The sequence below is a fragment of the Pinus tabuliformis genome, chromosome X (genome assembly GCF_031772625.1).
Source record: "Pinus tabuliformis cultivar Carrire ecotype Pingquan chromosome X, CPIR1, whole genome shotgun sequence".
Taxonomy (NCBI): domain Eukaryota; kingdom Viridiplantae; phylum Streptophyta; class Pinopsida; order Pinales; family Pinaceae; genus Pinus; species Pinus tabuliformis.
In genome coordinates this window covers 155,016,274-155,033,732 of record NC_142308.1, presented here as the reverse complement: position 1 = coordinate 155,033,732, position 17,459 = coordinate 155,016,274, and the positions used below count along the sequence as shown (strand labels likewise).

Here is a 17,459-nt window from a genome sequence, read left to right as displayed (position 1 = left end):
GTGGATTGAGTAGAAGTGAATGGATGGAAAGGTGAAGTGATCTCGCTGGTATCTGATTTAGATATTGATGTGATAAATTTCTTATGTAGTGAAGGAATGGGAAACTCAAAAGGAGTTACTCCAAGCCTTTCACTTTGTAATCTAGTTAATACACCAGTTTCTCATAATAAGGAAGTGACACTTTCTTCAGAAGCTTCAAGCCTCTCTGGTTTCTCAGCATAAATGGATATCTATTCCAATTTCTATATCAAAGAGTGAACTTCGGGAGACTCGGGAGTGTAATCTGAAGGAGGTGGTTTTCTTAACACTTCAAGAGATGAGCGAGATGTTTCTACAACTTCAGATTTCCGATCCAGAGATTTTGAACGAGATCTAGAAGGTGTAGAAGTTGTGGAGGGGTTTTGACTCTTATGAATGTTTTTCGATTGATATTTAGGTTCATATGCCATGCATAGTCAGATGGCCCTCCTTCTAGCGCCAAAATTCTGAAGCCTCAGATTTCTGTTGCTCCAAAATGGGGGATAACCACTTGGTCTGGACCTTAAAGATATCTCCTTTTCCATTTGAAGTGGTGGCTCTGATTGGGGATGATGGGACCAGTTTCCCAGTGTGGGTTTTAAAATGAGAGTGGGTGGTTTTCAAGTGATTGTAGTAAGGATAGTGATAACTAAATGGCCTATTCTATCATGCAAATATCTAGCTAACTTAATCTAATACAAACCTGGGTATTCTGTGTGATATCAAATCTAAAAAGATATATGTTTGACATGTGATAATAAAGATCAATCACGCATTAAACATAGGTGATAACATGTAAAGATAATTTCTTTGAAAAAATAGTTAGTCAAAGAAATGTATAAACTATATTGCATATATCTAATGATTATATATGAAAATAAACAATTTTAGCTAGGCATCATACAATAGTGCAATTAACGCATAACAAAAAGAACATATCTCATATATAATTCATGAAAATGAAGTGTTATCACTAATTAAATAGAAATAGAACTAATCATACAAGATAGAAGTACCATATGTGTGAATTTCTGCTCATTTTACTAATGACATAGATCAATTCCTTTCTTCAAATCAAATTATCTTCCAAATATACAATAGTGCATCAACAAAGGAAAGTAGTCTGATATCTAAATGAAATTACCATGTTCCATAATTTCATCAAGTCATTCATAAAATTACAGAAGTGCATTCTTTGAAAATGTTTTTGATAAAATTTTGGACCCTTTTCTAAATGCATGAGAAGGGTATAAATACTATTCTAACTAATTTTCAAAAATAGATTATACAAAAATTTGAGGACATTTCAAACAACCTTCCTCCTAACTAGTCAACTAACTCTAAAAATCAAAGTGACTTGATTAGCAGAGGTTATAATGATGACTTGTTGTCTGCCAGCTTCTCTTTTAAATCACATATATCGTCCATCAGTTTCACTTGATGAGGTGCCCTAAACTGTGTTCTGACCTGTCCTGTGAAAATAACATCTGTGAGAGGTGGCATCATCCATTGAGTTGAATGGAGTGAGCAGTTGAGGGTCATGATTTGGCTGTGTGGCTTGACAAGGTATTGCCAATATGCCTCCCAGTCAGTCTTTGCTAACTTTTTGATCACTTCACTTTGGATTTCCGCTCTTTCCTTCCAACTTTTATGCAAGTCATTTAAATCTAGCAGTATTTTCGAGTTACCTTCTTTCACCAGGTTGGTGGCATGAAAAGTGTGGTTTACTGCTTTTACTATGTTCTTTGACACCCCTACTGCTCTTGCCACTGCTAATTCAGCTTGCTTGATCCGTGCATCCCAATCCATGAATAGAATGTCCTTACATTTCTCCTCAATCTCCGGCAGATTAGTTTTATTCCTTCTTCTATTTATTGTCATTCAATGAATTCTGAGATCCTTGTATTTAGATCATTAAATTCAGTTCTTTGGTAAATCGTTGTATCTGTTAACTGATCAATGGTGATCAGATAAGGTGCGATATGCGACATTCTTTGGAAAAATTTCTCTTGCTATTTTGATAGGAGGGAATTTAGCTCTAGTGCCTCTTTGATGAATTCATCGACAGTAGGGACATATTCATATTTTTCCATGGCTTCTTGCAATTCTTGAATTTTCATGTTCTTCACAAAAATGTCTGCTTTATGGCTTATCTTTAACACTTCCATATTTTGTTGCAATTGAGCGATTTTTTCAGCAGCTTGTTGGTTCACATTTTCTTTTTCAATTTGCAACTATTGCTCGAGCTGCACTATCTTCTCTTCCTTCTCCCTTAACAAAATAGATATCTCCGTAGCTTTATCCATGGTGGAAGTTGCATATGCCCCTATAAATTGCGACAGTTTGGTTAAATTTTCAGCTGGATTGGAAGGAATATCCTTCCAGACTATGTCCATCGACTCATTCCCAAGTGGGATCTTGGGTGTCTCTACCCTCCTTCTTTTCCCCTCTCTCCTTACTACATCCTTGTGAAGTGGGTTGTAGAACACATCTAAAGGAGGGATTTCAGTCACTTTTAGTACAATTTCTGATGTGGGAAAAGCAGGAATGATTTATGTTTATTGTGAACTTGTCCCTTGCTCATCCATCGGCTCAGACTCTGTAATTTTCTGGGTATGCAGAGGAGTGTGATATTCCATGGTTTCCTGGGCATCTGTTGTCTTAGGAGTGTCTTGTAGTTTTTTATTGAATTGGTCCCACTCCTGCTCCAAACTGTTGCTTTTGATCTCAGAACTGGTATCTTTAGTCAGGTCACTTATGACTTGCTTTTTGGCTGACCTCCTGCTGGATTCCGTTATATTTGCGTGTCTTGGTATTTCCATGTATCCAGTGCTTTCCCTGTGTCCACTTGAGACTCTATGCGAGAATTTGGTCCCTCGTTGTTGATAGTTACATTGGGTGTAGGTTTGTCCTCGGTTTTTAACAAATGCAATGGAATTATTTCAAGCCTTTTGTTTTTGAATTCCTGAAAGCTTTCAAAATCTTCAGGACTCAGATTTTCCCTTGCCCACTCGAACACTTGTTCGAATGATTCAGCTGACTGTAAAAGGTCTTCAGAATTATTAGCCTCATGGTTAAAGGGCTTAATCTTCACCGCAGTAGTAATATTATGTGCTATTTTGTCTGGATCAAATTGCCTTTTCGACAAAGTATGGAGCCTGAGGCTCTCTAGGCTTAGTGATTCCTTGGTTGCATGGTTAAAATTTGCTAACAAAATGGAACCACACCGAATAGGAAAATATGGCCACAATGACATTTTATTATCTTTTAAGGTCTTGGTCAAGCCTTTTCCCACAATCTGGTGGGTTATTTCATTTGCTAATAGTTTATGAGAGACATACAAAGGGAGGACATGCGGGTCTGCTATATTGCCAAAAACCTTGATGTATGTAAACCATTCTTCAACAAAATACTTTCCTACTACGAGAAGTTCTGTAGCAACTTCTTTGGAAAGCCTAGTGGCTTTCTTATTAAAAATAAATTGTGCAATGGTAAAATAGCAGCATGGCATACTTTATAAAAATGGGGTATATAATGGGATTGCCAAATCTGTTTATGGCTGAGATGGATAGGGTAGGGGTCCTACAAAGTCCATTTCCAACCCATGATTGGAAATTTAGTGCAGAAACAGATGGCATCCATGATGTATGCACTAAAATAAAATGGAGGAAGGTTCTCTGTGGAGGAGGATCTCTTCTGACGATACTCGGAGATGGCAGTGGCTAGGTTATTAGATAGGATAGTGGCCCAATTCATTATGTGGGAATTGACACAAGCATCAATTAAAGGAATCCATTCTATGGAAAACTTAGCATTATTAGGTAATCCATATAGCCTACATAACATAGAAGCTACATAGTTGTAGGGGTTTGCTAAGGAGGCTATAGGATACATACCCGTTTTATCATATTTGAACTTGTTCTCCAGTACCCTCCAGCCCTGGATCATCTTGAAAGGTTCTTCGTTTTTCTTTGCAAATTTGGCCAGGTATGACTTGTCATATATGTCCTGAGGGTTAGGTATATGGTACATTTTCTTCAAGTCTTCAGCTTTGAATGACCCCATGAGCTCCATCCTCGAGTTCCTGAATTTCCTGTCTTCAATACTGAGATTTTCCACCACCCACCTAATCATATCAGTATATGGGAGTATTTTCGCTCTCGCTCCTATTCTGTGAAGGAAGGAACATGCAACATCTTTGAATTGGACTCCCGAAGGTTTTATTGAGTCAATCATTTCCTTTATGACAATAATTTTGGGATGCTTATCTTCAAGCCTATTGTATATGACTTCCCATGTTGTTGCTCCCCCATCAGCGTTGCAAACTATATCAGAGAATATAGGCAAAATTTCTGATAGCTCAGACTCTGTAATGCTCTGCTTTCTCTGCTTTTGCATCACCTTTCGCAATGACATGTCTTTTGAAGCTTGCCTGAAACAGAAGAGATATATTAGCGCAGACGATATAGGGAAATTAAGGTTGAAATCTCTTTGAAATGAATTTGAATCGTGGGAATATTTTGAACGAGATATTCAATGTTAACTAGCCATAACTTGAAACATCATTACCTCTCCTCGTGCTGCTGAACATTAATTATCTTGTCAAACCACTCATTATTATATTAAAATATAGTAACTTCCCATGCTTCATGCTTTATTCATGCATCTGACTTTTAAACGTTGTAATATAGCATTGCCTGGAGATAATGCGAAATGCGATTGCGAAAATCGCAATATCACATTTCGAAAATCGTTAAAGGATGACACAATGGCATGCATTATTTATTTGCGACTCTGCGAAGTGCGATCGCATGTTCTCAAGGCATTTTGATTGGAATATCGCAGCAGGGGGTTTCATTGCATATCACATTTCGGGATTTACTTAAAGATGTTTATAATTATCACATGGAAAACTACAAAATGCGATTTGCAATAAAGATCCTAAGCTTGGGTTATTTTATAAGGGTTTCAAGGCAATTTATTAGAGTTAAGATTTATTTTTCAAAGAATAAAATATTTAAAAAGGGTCCCCATTTATATGTCAAATATCAACTATTACTCTTATAAATGGGGGGTTGTTACATAGTACAACAGGAATATAAATAAATATTTCACTAAATTGTCATAACAGATTGGTTGCTATGGGTAAAAATGGGCATTTCGATTATCGAAAGAAATGAACGAACCCTCCAAAGTTTTATAGAAAAACCGCATCTGAGAAGATTTTATGATTGACTGAACAAACCAACCGCAGGTTATGAATGATTGTCTTACTTCTTGCTTGATGGATCAGATTTGGTGTGTAGGGGTAGGATGGATGATGTAAGGAAGAGCCTAAATGACAGAATTCATTGCCTTCCTTATATAAAAATTTGACCTCTTATTTTATTTATTGGGTGGGGATTGGATAATATGCCTCTAATACTCTACAAACCAGGGTCTTATATAGTCAAAATAGCATTTGGGCGAAGATGCTTTTCCGAATTGATGTAAAGACAATAGCATGACGGAACGCCTAACCAGCCATATATCAAGTATTAAATGCACCCGGAGATGCACGCGACATAACTCGTTAACACGCAAAATGCAAAACTCGTCACTAAATAAAAAAAGGCATTTTGCGTGTTAACGAGCTATGTCGCGTGCATCTCCGGGTGCATTTAATACTTGATATATGGCTGGTTAGGCGCTGCCATAGCATGAGGCTCATAAAAAAACGAAGGCTTCAGGATGGCTTTGATTGCAACACATGCCGTAAATTTGGGTTTTTGAGGGATTATAGATCTACTTCCTTCCTGATAATTGGCATTGTTTTACAACCTCACATTGTTTATGTGATAGTAGCACGAATCCAATCCAGATCTCTCTGTTGGCACTGGATTTTCGATATTGTTTCTACGAGGGAAACACTGACCTATATCTTTGTGGATGGGATGGATTTTCAGTGGAGCTGCATGTTTGGTGCCCCAAAAACCCAGCGTGTTGGGTTGCTTTCTTCAGGGAGATGAGCAACAACTGCTACTCAGCATCGATGAGGACGACTTGGAGGAGGGGTTTGTGGGAGATGGTGATCATCATCTGAAGATAAGGGTGAAAAATATTTAGAGGACGACGGAGCAGGGGTGAGCCTTCTGTAGGGCATGTTGGTGGACATATGGAAGGGAATGGTGCTAAGCATAACAGGGCCCAACAGAGGTGGCAAGTCAGCATTTGTGAGGTCACTGAATAGGCTCTACGAACTGCCCGTCGACTCCATCTTCCTTGAAAATCGCATATATAAACAGTGGCAATTTCCAGTGCAATCTCATCCAAGTTTTAGAATCATTGCTGGGAAATGCTTCTACAAGAGGATTCAACACCATTGTTAAAGTGAAAAACAACAATAGCACTATTTATTGGTTTATCCAGTGCAAAGGAGATTTAAATTCCTCTGATTGGAAAGTGTGTGCTTCTACAGCAAAAGAAACCCTTCTGAAGGAATGCAACGTCATTTCTAGATTCATTGATTTATACGGTTTCTTCTTGAGTTATGACAACCATAATTTTTGCAACGATTATAATGTGAGTAGTAATTTTCAGAAAAATTGTAGCAATATTCAAAGAAATGTGCCAGATCTCTTCGCAGATATTACCGTGATGGCTTTGTCAAAAATTATAACAATATTCAAAGCAATGTGCTAGATCTCTTTGTGAATATTACCGTGATGGCTCTGTCAAAACATATAGAAAAAATTGTTCCGAGTCACACATTTTTTGCTATAGATAAATACAAAACAGGTTATCCAGATGTGAAGGAAATCTACAGCCTAGTCAAATGTTGGAATTTGTTGGCAAAGTAAAAACTGCCAATCATGCTTAACTGCGGGGAGGTTGATTATATCTGGTCCCAGTTAGTTTGGTATATACATCGAGGGATGCGAATCTGGAGTATTTCAACCTTACAGATTTGGAAACCTCTATGGCTGCCAGATCCGCGAGCAATCTATCCATGGGGAAAGCATAGAGGGTGGCTGGCCTTGGCCAGGGCTCTCGCCAATGAGCCTGAGGTGCTGCTGCTAGACAAACTGACGAGTGCCCTGGATCCCATATCGACTGAACGCATCGAGGAGTCGTTTGGGAAGCTGAGAAGGGACAAGGTGATGACCATGATTTCTGAGACTCTAAAACCCAACCAGCTATGCAATGCAAAGCATCCCAAGGCTCTTAGGTTCCTTGAATTGAGCTCCTGAATTTCACCATCTCAAATAAAAGACAATTGAATGAAATGAATTTTAAATTTGTAAACAATTCAATATAATGAAATTTTACAAAATGAATTCCTCAGGTTAATTTTCTGTAAAAAAAAGGTTTCTTTCACTTCACCGGGTGGGGAAAGGAGAAATATACACATTTTTTTATTAGGCCAAGAACCTTTATTCATTCAAGGTATGAACAAATCAAGTGAGACTGTAACCTGTTTTCTTTTTAGAGTTTTTTTTATTCATTTAAATACTTGCATAAAGCCTGCTAGAAGGGGAGGGTCTTTTACACAATTACTAAAAATATAAGATTACATTGTGTAAGATTGCATCATTATCATATCGATCAAAGATAAAATTACATTACATTGTAAGATGGCACATCATAATATTTTGAATTGTAATATTACATCGCATAAGATTGCATCGTAAGATTACAGGTATGAGATTCCATTTATCGGCATCCAATGGAGGGGACGACTTCCATATCTTTTTTCTTTTACTAGAACTTATTGGCCAAGGATGGATAACACCTGCACAACAGCGATAGGTAGTGATAAACATCTTCTAAAAGGGAAACTGAAACAGTTTTCGATATTGGTTATGTTCTTCTTCAACCCATGAAAGTGGATTTGAGAGCACCCCTTCTCCAAAGATGATGGAACTCCGTTTAACTGATGAGTTGGATTATGACGATCCAATGTATGTATATTTTTTGGAAAAAGTGATGTATATGAATAGAGTTTCAAGGCAAGCAAGGATATTGGTATGAGATTTTTTTTTAAATACAGAGTTCAAAATATTTAAACTGTTGACCAATAAAAAGGCTTGTTGGCTTCATTTTTTTTTTTTACAAAAGGTATGGCCAATGCAGGTTGTATGTGGATACGAGGATGAATTCTACTATGGATACAAGGATGTGGACACTAGTTGAATGACCTGCTTAGTCTTGCACATCATTAAGTATGGAAGCGGATGACAACCTCATGGAGTGGGTATGATACATTTTGCCCCATTTTGATTTTCTTTATCATTCATTGTTTGTGCCGGTTCTAACAACTAGTTTTGATTTTTTATCTTTTGGTCACCTTCTATCATTAACATTCCATGTTTCCTAGGCTAGGTAACATTTTCAATTTCTTTAGATGAGCAACCTATAGGATTAAGATGTTCCTAATGAGTTTTGAACATTTGTCCAATATGCCTTGTCAATTTTGGATTGTCTTTTTTTGCTAAAGCAAGAGTAGTTCCTTCTAATTCATTAAATCGAGAAAAATTTACAAAACATACATAAACCCTAAACTCCAAGAGGAGACAAGGAACCAAAGGGCATGATGCCAAAGAAAAGCATCACTCTACTGCAAACAGCAAAATCTTTCATTACATACTTTAGGAAGAACCATTCACCCCAAAAAGCCTGATCTACGACAAACAACCAATCACGTTGCTCAAGAGAAAAGCTCGCCAATACATGGGGCCCAACTAAAAAGGAACCAACAGATCCGACGGTTCACACCACCCCACGAAATCAGACAGCACCCCAATGTATCGCACCACCAAACTTGTGCGAAACTTACCTCGCGATGGATGGTGGTTTCCACTCCCCGTACTGGCCATGTGGTGGAAGCCTAAATGTATCACTCCCAATAAAACTAAAATCACTTTTAACAAGAAAGTGGTGCCATCGTAAACGAAACCGCCAACCCGCCCAAAACCCCGGGCCCCACCAAACAGCTCGATGGACCCTGAGCGTTGATTAACCAGACACCATCGAACGGCTGAGCAGAGAATCGCACACCCGAGGTCATCGACCTTTAGGGCACGGGGAGAGCGGATTTTGGACCGTACCCTCCACCATGTGGCATGTTTTTTGTGGCATCGCTGCAAAAAGTCTAAAATCACCTTTGACAGGAACGCGGTGCAATCGCTACTAAACCGCCCAAAGGTGGTTTTGCCTTCAGTCACTATAAAAATAGGATGATGCATAGGAATCTGTTGCTGCTTTCTTCTGTTTGGGAAGCTCTAACTCCCGTCACTGAGAATAGACCTGATCGTGGTCCATTTTACCTCTTTCCTTGACTTACCATTCATTGTGCACCTTTTAGTCCCACTTGGTGTAGCCCTCTAACCGCTGACCATTACTGATTGTGTTCAGTCATTTTGCCTCTGTATTATTCTTTATCCTCCTCTGCCTGGTTGTGGCAGAGTCTTTTCAGGTTACTCTACGCCATTGTATTCCACCTTCTTAAGATTGCATTGTCCTTGCTGCTGACACCTTGGTTGGCTAGAATGTCAACCAATTTGTTGGCCTTTCTCCTCACGTGAATAAATCTGAGAGTACGAAGTTCCTGTAGATGCACTTGAATTCTCTGAAGAACTCTTGTAAACCTTCAGTGTTTTGTGACCTCTTCCGGGCCTGTTCCATTACTGATTCTCTTGGCAACATTTATGACTAACTCTGAATCCGCTTCTATTATGACGTTTTGGCAATTACTTTGTATTAAAAATTCTAAGCATTGTTCCAAAGCCATTAGTTCTGCCATGTTGTTAGTGGATTTTCCAAAGTGACCATGGAAGAGGGAGATTATGCTACATGTGTCATCCCTTAGAACCCCTCCAAAACTAGCATCCCCCGGGTTGCCTTTAGAAGCTCCATCAATGTTGTACTTTAAAAAACCTTCAGGAGGGGTGCCAGAAATCCTCCACCTTATCTCTCATGCTTGTTTTCCTATCTAGACCTTGAGTAATAAGCCCCAGCATGTTTAATAGTTGGAGGATTCTCAAATCTGCAACTGAGGGAGGGTTTTTGGGGAGATTCCTAACCGTGGTGCTCACTGTCTCCTTTAGTTGTTTTACTATCAGTTCCGCCAGGCTAATTGAGGCAGACTTTACCTCTTTGAATATTCTTTTGTTCCTTTCCTTCCACACATTCCAAATAATGAAATTCAGCAGAAGACTCCAGACAGAGTTGAGAATTCATTATCTGAAAAATTATTCCTCCAATTGTTTAGAGTGTTGGCAATACTTTCTTTGTCCTTATCAGACTGTTTGAAGATGTTGGCGAAAAATTCCCATATCCTGTTGGTGAAACTATAGCTGTTGAGAAGATGCTCTATGGTCTCCTCTTGGGTCTCACAGAGTTGACACTTGGAGGGTCCCAGCATGCCCCTTTTTTTAAGGTTGTCCCAGGTTAAAATTTTCCTGTGGTGAACTAACCACATAAAAAGTTTGATTTTTATCCAGCCTTTGAGCTTCCAAAGCTTCTACCAAGTTTTATTAGGAGCTTGGGATTCCAGATCAAGGAGCAAACCTTTAGCTTCCTTGATATTAAAGTTGCCCTCTTTGTTTTTACCCCATCTCAGTTGGTCCTGCCCTTCTGTGACTAAAATTGTTCTCTGATCCAGTAGTCTCTTGAGGGACTATGCTTTAATGTTGAGGTTCATGTCTCCCCTATCCTCTATCTTTTTCCAAACCCTCCATTTTCCAACATTTTGTGGATTCTCCCAAAAATCTTTCACCTTTACCAAACCTTGATTGTCAGTCTCATGCTTGAGGCCAAAAAATTCTTCCTTCAGTAGATTAGGTTCTTGTTGCCATTTGTCCTCCCAGAAAAGCGCTAGATTGCCCTCTCTGATTTCCCATAAACTATTTCTTTGAACTACTTCTCTATTCTCCCAGGCCTTGTTCCATATGGGGGAGCCTTTCACTGTTCCAGTCATACGTATGATTTCAGAATCTGACCAGGCATCGGCATATTTTTCCTTCCAGATACTTGCCCATTGAGCTTTAGGATCCTTAACCCACCTCCACCAAAGTTTGGCTCCAAGAGCCTTGATGAGAATCTTAGGATCATCCAAACCTAGGCCTCCTTGGTTCTTGGGTCTGCAGATCTTTTTCCATGAGACTAAAGCCCATTTTTTCCTTGTTTCCTCTTGCCCAAAAGAAAATCTCATTGAATATTCTGAAATTGCTGTAAGACTCTAATTGGAGCTGGGAGGGCTGATAGCATAAAGATTGGGATTGCTTGGAGAACTGCCTTAGTAAGAACCAATCTACCCGTTAAATTTAAAGATCTGTTTGTCCATTTCCTAACTTTGTCTTGAATTTTAGTTACTAGAGGATCCCATATACTTTTGTGTCATGGTTTAGCAGTAAGAGGAACTTCCAAATACTTAGAGGGAAGGGATTTTCTTTGAAAGCCTAAAATTCTAGAGACATTTCTCTGGATGGCAATATGAGTATTAAAGAAAAATAATTTTGATTTGGAAAGGTTTACTTCCATACCTGTGGCCTTCGCAAAGTCATTCAAAATTTGTTTGTAAGCAAGTGCTTCTTTAACTATGGGAATGCCCCGTAACATGGTATCCTCTACAAATTATTGATGAGTCAGGACTTCCCATTCTCCGAAAGTTGGAGTCCTTGAATTTTTCCCATTTCTCTTGCATGCTTGATGGACCGCCCCAGCCCTTCCATCATGAGGATGAAGAGAAAAAGAGAAATTGGATCTCCCTATCTAAGACCCCTGGAAGGGAGAAAAAGTTCAGAAGGAGAGCCATTCACTAAAATTGAAAAGCTGGAAGTAGTCACAAGCGCCATGACGCATCTGACCCAATTATGATCGAAACCAAATGCTGTGAGCACTTTTTTGATGTACATCCAATTTACTTTTTCATATGCTTTGGCTATGTCCATTTGCATGATCATTCCCGCTCTCTTGTTGCATGTTAACGAGTGAATCACCTCATGAGCTTGAATTATGTTGTCCAGAATTTGTCTTCCTTATACGTACCCTGTTTGTTCCCCGGAGATGAGCGTGGGTAGCAGGGGTTTAAGTCTGTTAGCCACAACCTTGGAAATTATCTTATAGACAACATTGCATAAGGCTATGGGCCTGTATCTCTCTGGTGTTTGAGAATTATCCTATTTTGGAATGAGGGCAATAAAGGAAGTATTGAGAGCTTTCAAAATGGTCTTGTTCCGCCTGGAGTCTTCGACAATTTCGACGATATCCCTTTTAACAATATTCCAGTAGGTTTTGAAGAAATCCACATTAAATCCATCCGGACCTAGTGCCTTGCCATTTTGAATTTCCTTGAGGACCTCACTAATCTCCTATTCAGTCACAAGTCTGTTGAGATTACAATTATCCTCTCTGGATACCAGTTTAGGAATATGTTTAATTAAGTTCTTGATGAATGGTTCTCTTTCTGAGAAGTTTTCCTTGGCAATGTCCCGAAAATGCTTTACTAATACTGCATCTATCTCCTTATGGGTTTGAAGAATTCGGCCATTCTCGTCCTTGATCGAAGAGATTCTGTTGTGAGCTCTGTTCGCAATGGTAGATCTATGGAAATTTTTCGTATTTCATTCTCCTTCTTTTAGCCATATAACCCTGGATTTTTGTTTCCAAAAAATTTCTTCTTGTTTACACAACATTTCCCATTCTTGGTGATATTTCTCTGCTTGATCATTTTTGTCTTTATCAAAGCCATTCTTGATCAGAGCTTGGTTGAGCTCTAGGATTTTGTTTTCCACTATTTTTTTGCTTGTGAAAATATTGCCAAATTCCTTCTGGTTCCATTCCTTTAGCTTTTGCTTGATGTGTTTTAATCTCTTATGTAGAATGAACATGGATGAGCCCCGAATGTACAAGTCTTCAGCCACCATTTTCCAATGTTGCTAAAGAAATCTGGGTGTGAAAGCCAAATATTTTCAAACCTAAATGGTTTGTTTCTTGGGGTGCCAATGCCCTTGATCTCCATTTGAATTGGCCAGTGATTTGAGCCTCCATAAGGAAGAATATTAGCTACTATTTCATTGTCTAGAAGCATGAGCTCTTCAGAGATCATGAATCTGTCTAGCTTGGAAGCTACCTGGGAATCCCCTCCTCTTTTATTGTTCCAAGTGCAAAGACCATTATTTGTTTCAATGTCTACCAGCTTCATGTTTTCTGAAAAACATTGGAAAGCTGAGGAATCTTTTTTTAGTTCTCTTGTGCCCCCTTTTTTCTCCGAGAGAGATCTAATCATGTTGAAATCTCCTCCTATAACCCACGGTAGCCCTGCAAATCTATTTCGAAGGTCCACTAAGGATTCAATAAACTTGATTTTGTCATCTAACCCTTGAGGGCCATAAACATTTGTAACAAGATAAGTGTCCCTATCTCCTACTAGCTGTGTAACCACTGATAAATAATTCCTAGATGCCTCTGCATCAATAATACCTACTTTTTGGGGATTCCAAAGGATGAGGATACCCCCTGCTGTATTTTCTGCTTTGACTTCTATAAACTCATATCTGTTGAACAACTTACTATGAATTTCTTTAATCTTTTGAACAAAGCATTTCGTTTCTTGGACAAAAATTATATCCAGAGCTACCTGTTTCATTCTATTATTCAACATTCTCTGTTTTCTTTTGCTTCCTAGAACTCTGATGTTCCAAGTTGTAAACTTTATAATTAGATTGGTAAAGGAGTAACTGGTTAGGTCTTTCATCTTACCTGAGTCTATCATGAGCTTTCCACATTCCATTAATAGCTCATTCTGCATTTTTCTACCCCTTTTTTCCCCGGGTTTCTTGGAGCCAATACTGGAGTTGGTTTTATCGCTTTCATTCCCTGCTTGCCTTGTCTTTCCATGGTGTTGTCTTCTCCCAAGCCTTTTGTCTGAGTTTTCCATAAGAATAACTGCTTTATTCGATTACATTCTTCTTGTGGTAGAGATTCTACTCCACCTATTGTTCCCTTACTCAAGAACCCTTCTAGATCTAGGTTTTCTCTGTCGAGAATCTCTTGTAACTCATTATCTTCCATTTCCATCTCACTCTGGGTAATTTCCTGATCCATCTCCATCTCTGATTCACTTATCATGATCCCTTTCTGTTTTTCCTTTACCTGTTCCTGATCTTGTTCTTCTTCCTTTTCCTACTTATCATCTCCATCCTTCATAACTTGATTTTCAACTACTGCATCTTCCTCCTCTTCCAGAACATGGAACAGATTTTCCCTTCCTTTTTGGTCTCCACTTTGGTGATGTTTTGGCCCTTTTTTACCATTTTTACCTTTGTGAACTACTTTGTGAAAGCCATCTGTCTCCTTCATTGTGTTAGGATTACTTTTGTTCTCAGCCTTACTGATAGGACAATCTCGAAGAACATGCCCGTGTTCATGACATTTTCAACATCTAAAAGGAATGTGCTCGTAGTCAACTGTCTGCACCCATTCCTCATCATAAACCTCTAATATGACCTCGTTTGGTAGTGCTCCAGATAGGTCCATCTCTACACAAATCCTGGCAAAGGAGGTATATTTTCCCCTTCTTGTGCCTTTAGAAGTTTTAACATACCTTCCTAATTTATTTCCTATGGCTGTTAGTGATTCTATTTGCCAATAATCTAGAGGTATCGAATAGAGTCTTACCCATACCAGAACTGAGGTAAAGGTTTCCCGCTCCGGCACGAATTTCATCATCCACGGCCGCATGTAGAGCCCTGCTGCTGCATAGAAGTAGGGCCCTCCTTCAAACACTCTGTCTTTGTCCTCAATGTTCGAAAACACCACGGTAAAAAAACCCTTGGATCCTAGATGAAGATCAATGCTTCCTTTAGGCTTCCAATGGTATCTGATCCATGTTTGTAAAGCCTTTTCGGTGGGCCATAGTCCCATGAATTTGCATATGATTGCATAAGTCTGCATGTGCTCCCTGTGGGCCTGCAGCTCAGGGTTATTTAAGATTACTCTGGGAGTGACATTAGCTTTGGGCTTGCACAGTCCCTGTTGTTTCATGTCTTTTGTTCCCTATTTTTTGTCATTTTCCTCTTTATCCTTTGTGCGATCCTTCTCCTTCTCCTTGTTGCTTTCTGTTTCCTTTTCCCCACTTTTTCCCCCTTCCATCGTGTTACCTCTGCCTGAATCTGGAGATGCCTTGCTCTTGTTTATCACTACCTCATGGTAGGAGGGAGTGGAGCTCCCTCCTCTGCCGCCGTCCATGTAGAGAAGCCTGCATAGAAACCCCCAACCCTAGTTCGCCGCTCTTCCTCTCTTCCGCTCCTCGATTTTGGATTTTCATTGTGGCTTATTGCTTTAATTGTTATCCAGTTTGACATTTGATGGACAAGGAAATGCCCTGCTTTTATAAATTATTTTTTTGCTAATTTTAAAAGTATTTAAGAAATTTGTCTTCACTAGCCACACTTCAAACAATGGATTTCACACTACTAGGTTTAAATTTAGGGTTATTTATTCAGTTAAAATTTCTCAAGATTTATATCTTTTCTCAGGTGTCAGGTTTGGGTTATTTATTTGGTCAAAATTTCCCAAGATTTATATCATATCTCAGCCTTTTGAAATTCATGCCATTTGAGTGTAATAGATCACAGTAAGGATGAGCCCTATTAATCTCATCAACTCTGTTACTACTCTTCATGAATCATAATTCAAATGAACTCTAAATTTGCTTCTTTTCCATGACGAAATAGTATTAAGTGAATTCCTCTAAGTTAATCTTAGCCCCAAGTCATACTCAAAATTTTGACATGTCAATAAGATTGGCTCAACACCGAGTTTGACACCCAAGTCCTTACAACTCACACAAGACTATATGTTTTAAAAAAATGATCATATCCTTAAACTGTTAGCCCTTGGATTCCCTTATTAAAGAGAAGATCATTTTATGATCTTGATAATTGGTTTATAAAAACACTGATGGGGAAAAATATGACTTAAGGAGTAGTGAAAGTAATTTTCCTTGACATTGCCTAGAATATTTTGAACTTTTGGGGGCACCTCATGTGACACTACCATCATGACACTAGCATTTTTAGGTAAAGTTCCACTACAAGAGGCATCCAAAGATTCACGTTCCTCAGCACGTGACCATAAGGATGATTATTCCTAAACATATTGCCTAGACAATGATAAGGACATATAGTTCTTATCATCATCAAGTATGGATTTTCTTTCTTCACCTGTGCTCCACCTTCCCCCTCCCAATTTTAAATAAGCATTAGTTTCTCCTGCATGTTTCCCTTTGATTTCAAAGTTATATCAATACCTGACATTATTGTCTTGATCTTGGTTCTTATGCTTCTCCACTTCTTTTAAGCTAAGAAATTGGGAAACCATTACCTCCCTACCACCACAAATACATAAACCATTTTTCCTACACCGTCTTTCAAGCTCCACAAGAGGAGTACTAAACAATTCTTGAGTTTATACTCCTAATCGCTAGAGCAACATCTTGATTTGGACCATATCAGTTTGTCAGGTCTGTAAGACTGGCTTCAGAACTATCAAGGTCCTTCAATGGTGGGGCATCTCCACATTGAATGAAAAGGAGGGACACCTAAATTTCTAGACCGAAGAAAGGTAGCACTTAGTCCATTCACATAAGCATCTAAAAAGAGAAACCAGTTTGACCAAACCTAGAGAGCTTTCATCACTCTCTCTTGCAAGGACACGAGAATATAAATGTGAAAAAAATCACACAATGGTCCACATAGTCATTACACTTATTATGATATTTCTTTTTTACGAGTAAAAATTACCAGTTTCCTTGCTAATTGATGACCAATAATGTAATATTCCATACACTTTTCCCACTGACATGATAAATCAAATCTAAAACTGTCAAATAAATGGTAGATATAAGATAGACTAGCATTAAGTTGCCTATCAAAACTCTCAAGCAACTCAAAAATGTCTAGGAATTGCAAACACTATGAAGGGCACTATAAATAATGAAAATATAAAAACTTGGAAGTTCTAACATGGTACTTCTAAAAAATGAGAATCTCAAAACCTAAGTTTTTTAAAGAACCATATATTCTTCCCTACCTTGAACCTCTCCTCAAAGGAAGATTTTACTCCCTTTAGTGTTGCCACCTTCTTATCGCGTGTCTCCAATTTATCAAAGGTAACCACATTCTTCAAATCCACATCCAAACTATACCTGGTGGGCATGATGTGGTTGTAGTTAACAACCTTGATGAAATCCTTCAACCTTGATTTCTTCATCATTTTCTTCGCAGATTCCTTTCTGATGACCTTCTTAGGGTATTTCGCGATGCTCGCTACAAGCTAGTGGTCATATGCCTGTTTAGTAGTTCCATCGTCGAAGGTTTTAATGATAACGACCTTTTGACTTGCAAAGTGTCCCGAAAAGAGAAATACAACCTTGTTTTGCTTGAGACACTTCACCATTC

General features: G+C 38.6%; 1 pseudogene; it reads right to left on the bottom strand.

Annotated features, from left to right (window-relative positions):
* Positions 1-17,049: 17,049 nt before the first annotated feature.
* Positions 17,050-17,457, bottom strand: LOC149138915 (large ribosomal subunit protein eL27y-like; annotated as a pseudogene).
* Between the last annotated feature and the right edge of the window lie 2 nt (positions 17,458-17,459).